This window comes from Cynara cardunculus, unplaced genomic scaffold, assembly GCF_001531365.2.
Source record: "Cynara cardunculus var. scolymus isolate 2C unplaced genomic scaffold, CcrdV1 Un_Scaffold_2114, whole genome shotgun sequence".
NCBI classification, from domain to species: Eukaryota; Viridiplantae; Streptophyta; class Magnoliopsida; order Asterales; family Asteraceae; genus Cynara; species Cynara cardunculus.
Genome location: NW_020200983.1, coordinates 28416 through 33834, shown reverse-complemented (window position 1 = coordinate 33834; position 5419 = coordinate 28416). Strand labels below are relative to the sequence as shown.

General features: G+C 36.9%; 1 non-coding gene across 1 annotated transcript; it reads left to right on the top strand.

Annotated features, from left to right (window-relative positions):
* The first annotated feature begins 1584 nt into the window (after positions 1 to 1584).
* On the top strand, positions 1585 to 1691 carry LOC112502877. The gene has a single exon (XR_003067780.1). It is a non-coding gene; the product is annotated as a small nucleolar RNA R71 (small nucleolar RNA).
* Positions 1692 to 5419: the final 3728 nt, after the last annotated feature.

Genomic DNA, 5419 nt, shown 5'->3' with positions numbered 1-5419 from the left:
TTTCTCATTTGGAGAAAGTTGATATTGAAATCAGAAGGATATATGTCCCCCCTTCAAGTCTTTTTGATCACATATTGAGTCTGATAAATTTATGTAGTCCACACGGTTTATCCTTTTGAGCCTAAACAGAAGCATTAATTGCTTTATTCCTTTACACTACACAAATTTAGCATTGTATATGTTAATTTGCCAAAACATTCATAGATAAGCTATTTTTTTTAGCTATCAATGATTGAATGGAAGACCTGGTGAGATGAACATAAAAAAGTCTCATATATACAGTACATCCGTTGTACTGAGTATATCTGTTATACTCACAGGCCAATCTTTTTATAAAGATTGAAAACAATTTCATACGTTGAAATTGGTTGTTATCTTCCCATTCCCTTAATCTGAAAAGATTAAATAAGTCGATATGCAAAGATCTACTTACAGTTTCATGATCTGACGATTTTGTATGATGGAATGATTCTCATTTCATCATTTGGGGGAGTATATGTAATAATGAATGAAATATTCATTTCCAAACATTGTTAAAGGGAATCTGATGCAAAGATCAAGGGGGAGTAACTTCGAAAATGGCAAAAGACTCAAAAGAAGAAGTGCGACTGAAGATCATTACAGAAAGATTATTTGTGTCCTACATTGACTGAGAGATGTTGAATGTGAAGATCATCTTAACAAAAGTTTACTGAAAGATCCTTCGAAGATCACATCTTATACAGTGTTTCTGAAGATTGTTTCTGTTCTACATTGTCAAAAGAGAAGATCACCGTGATTCTACATTCTAGGGGGAGAATGCTAGAAGATCTTTCTCAACAGTTGATCGCTTGAGGATTACAAGTTGAAGATTTCATTTGAAGAAGACATATTGTGCATAATGTTTCAAAGTTCTAACAAGGACTCAAAGTGCAGAATTTTCTTTCAAGTCTGAATACAAAGTGGGAGAATGTTGGGACTGAAAAATCATTATTAATTGTATTCGTCTTGAAAGTTTAAATATAGTCTATAATTGTAAAAGTCAGCGTGTTTGACTTTCTTATAGAAGTTTGACTTTGACTATGTTTAGTTAGTTTGACCATATAAATAGAAGATGGTCTTTGTAATTAGTAAGAGGATAGCTTATTTGTAATGATACGTATAATAGAGGTTTGACTGAGTTTGAATGCTTTGACTTTTCCTCTCAAAGTTCATATTGTGTTCTTAATGATAAATCCAGATCTGCCATTATTGTTGTGAAGATATGAAGATTGATCAGTGTTATATGGACTCCACAGAACAGATGCGTTAGCAGCTTGCTGTAGTCCCTCACCAGAAGTTAAATTTTTCAATAAATTGGTCATGAAGGTGAGCTGAGCTGTTAATGCAGTATATGCATCCACCTCATGTATTTCAGCAGTCTTTTTCTGTGGCTGGGCACGTGGGTCAGCCCAATGCCCATTGTTTGCTGATATCATTTCTAGGATCTCATATCCCTCATTATAGGTACTGGCCGTAAAGGCTCTGCCTGCAGTCGTGTCGAGCATTTGTTTTGGCATGGGACTTAATCCATTGTAAAACGTCTCAAGTTGAATGCAGTACGGAATGCCATGGTGTGGGCATTTCTTCAACAGCTCTTTAAACCTTTCCCACGCGTCAGGAACAACTTCATCATCTAGTTGTTTAAAAAGACAGATTTCGTTTCTGGACTTAGCGTTCCTTGTTTGTGGAAAATTTTTTTGCAAAATTTTTTTCGCCATGTTACTCCATGACGGCACAGATCCCGGTGTTAAAGAATTAAACCATGCTTTTGCCCGATCCCTTAATGAAAACGAAAATAAAGTAAGTCTGAGAGCGTCATTGGACACTCCTGGGATCAGGAAGGCATCTGTGATTTCCATAAAAGACTTTAAGTGAGAATGTGGGTCTTCTGAGGGCAGTCCAGTAAATTGGCCATTAGTTTGCAACATGTGAGACATTATCGATTTTAGTTCAAAATGGAGAGCGGTCATATATGGTCTAACTATCCCAGAATTTAATTGCTCAAAATCCGGGATAGCATAATCCATGATCCTTCCACTTTTGGAATTTGCCAGATTAATGATGTTCGGAGTCTGTGCCCTTTGTTGCTCATTATGGTCCGATTCTGTGTCCAAACTATTATCATTATCATTATGTGGGTGTCCTTGTTGAAAATTCGGGAACGGTGGTATTTGCCCAAAAACTGGCGGTTGGTTTTCCAAATGTGGTATTTCCGGAATGATGGGAGGAGGTAACTCCATGTTGGGAGGGAGTAGAGCCTGAAATGCTCTTTGAGCCCTCCTTCTATGGTGAAACGTTCTCTCAATATCTGGATCAAATTCAAAAAATTTCCCGCGATGTGTTCTTGGCATACACCACTTTCAAGATGATTAAAACGGTACTAGAAAAATCAAATCTTTTACTTTACTCAAAAGAAAACTTTTAGCTTGCCAGTCCCGGCAGCGGCGCCAAAAACTTGGTCGGGTGTTTCTTACATCTTTAGACTAATAAAATTGGGCCACAAATCAAGTATACAATATGGCTCAATATCGTATTTCCAAGTAATAAAGTGGTACAAGTACCGGATTATCGTCCATGGAGATTGTAGCAAAAGTCTAATGAGAGTCCAATAAAAGAAAAGATTTCAGATGACGAAAATGAAGACTTCAGTTTGATTCTGAGTTAACAATGATAAATATAACAAAATAATAAAGGTAGCACGGGTGTAAGATTTGGGGTGAAACGTAAACACAAAATCCAGCAGACAAAGCTGTAGAAGAACTAGTTCCACCATCTATCTTGAAGGTATTCCTCTCGGACTTCACCTTGGCACTATATTGTAGCTTAGCACCCATATCTATATGTGGTGTTCAGACCAGGGATAGTAGCAAGAAGAAGTCTTCAAGATATATGGCTAAACAAATCTTTTTGTTAAAAATCACTCTTTCGAGCCGATTCTCATATCATTGAAGTTGGCATGTTCAAGATAGTTCATCTCTGAATTTATCACACTTTGACACATTTAGAGAGTGACCAACCCGTCGGGAGTTAAGTTTGAAAAACATAAATGACAAGTCTCATTGTCGGTAACTATCTCAAGTCTGCCTCTCATATCATTCAAGCTGACGTTCTTATCAATGGCTTATCTCTAAGTCCATGGCACTTTAACACTTTCAAAGTGATCAACTCGTCAAGAAGTGTGCTTGGTTTTATAAAACTTCAATGAAATAGTGGAACATTGTTATTGCGAAACAACGTCCACTTTCATTCGGTTTAACATTTCACCCTTTAACCTACACCCGAGCTAATGGAATTAGCTACTCATTACAGAAAGTAAATGACAAAAATAAATGACATAAAATAAAGACATGAATGTAAATAACTGAATATAAATGACTGAAAGTAAAAACGGAAAGTAAATGACATTAAAAGTAAATAAATAAAAGACTGATAAAGCTACAGCACCTCAAGACGAAGAACAATATTTAAATAAAAACTTAAAAGCTTGCATAAATGTAAAATTACTAAGAGTTTGAGAGAGTTTTTTGAACAAAAGATGAAGGATCAAATGTCCAGGGGATGATTCAAAAGAGGCACCCAAAAAGTCATCCCAAAAAGTCTTCTCATGTCCTTTTCAACAGCTGTTTTAGGGCAAAAATGACGGTTCCTTCTGCTAAGACTTCCTTCTTGACAATGGCTGAACTATTAAGCACTTCTCCAAAAAGCCGAACCACATCAGGTCAATGTTGTTGGAATGCTGCAGCATCATAGTGCAGTATTTGTGAGTCAAAAATTGTCATCTACCCCCAAGTTGTTGTAAAAACAAATCCATCACCATATTTAGCTCCAAACATAATAAATGGAAAATAAGGAAGTAAAAATGACTCAAGGTTGGGATAAACTAGGAAAATATACCTATTAAACAAAGGAAATGGGTACTTTAAGCATGTAATAAACCATGCTTATCAAGGATCAGCACACTTGTCTTATATTTGGCATATCATTTTTATTTTTTGGAACTAGAGCTCCTCTGGTTCGAAGAAGGTTTTTTGTTCTATACACCAAGTACCCTATCTCAACTAGAGCCTATGGTTCTATAGACCAGAGCCTCTAGATTTGAAGTCTTAAGGACCAGAGCCCCTCTAGTCCCACTTGGTCACCGCATTTATCTTTTCCCCTTGCTTTACACTTAAAATTTTCACCTTTAATGCAACCAGAGCCTCTGGATCACAAGTCTTTGGAACCAGTGCCCTTCTTCTCCAATAGACTACACAAAATCCAAGTCCTCATAATACTTTTCATCATCTTATTACAACAAGATCCCCTCTGGTTGTACTACACATTCCTTTTCTTGGTTGATTTAAAGGACTCGTGGTTTCCCCATCTTTTTGGTGTCTTTTTCCTCGACAAAAGCATTTGGTTCTAAAGACCAGAGCCTCTGGTTTTCCTTATTCATTGAACCAGAGCCCCTCTGGTTCTATGGTTAAACCCCTTTTACTCCAAGTATTTATTTTTTTCACCCTTCTTCACAACCAGAGCCTCTGGTTGTGTAGACCAGAGCTTATGGCCTCCAAGAATTGACCCCTTTTGGTTATATGGGGAGTTTTCACCCTCTCCCAAACCTCTTGCATATTTTGAGGGGGAGTTCTTGCATAAACTTTGACCTCTTAAGGATCAACGATGAACCAAGCACCCCTCTGGTTTAACTTCACTATCCACCAGAGGCTCTCTAGTTCACTATCTTAATCTCTTTATTAGCATTAACAACAACTAGAACATGTGATTTGTCTATCCAGAGTCTCTAGACCATTAGTATGCTATACTTGGATTAAAATTGACCCTTGCAATGAACCAGAGCCCATTCTGGTCTATCTCATAGACCAACCAAGCCCCTTTGGTTCCTCTACTAGGGTATACTTTCTTCCATGGGTTTTAAATGATTAACCAAAGTGTCTAGTCTGTCTATCCAGAGCCTCTGTCTCGTCAAACCCCCACATTTGAATGATGAACTTTTTCATCATGCACAACCAAAGACCCTCTGGTTCCCCCTCATTAGTCATGACCAACCAGAGCCCCTCTTGTTCTATGGTCACATTTTTTTCCATAACCCATCCTTAATTGCAAATATTTTTAAAATTATGCAAAATTGTAGCTTTTCTGACTAAAAACTATACAACATGGGTTTTTTGATGACAAAAACTTCGTAATTTGTATTTATATTCCCGATTAAATGGGATTTTTAAAAATATTTTGGGGTATTTCTTCCTAATTCTTTTAAGAATTATACATTTGGGACTATTATTTTTAATGATTATCCTTTAAAATCCCAAACGTCACCCTAACTATGCCGCCTGACAAAAAATCGTATTTTCCCTAAAAAGGTTTCCATATTACCCCCTTACTCAACCCCATGTTGCCA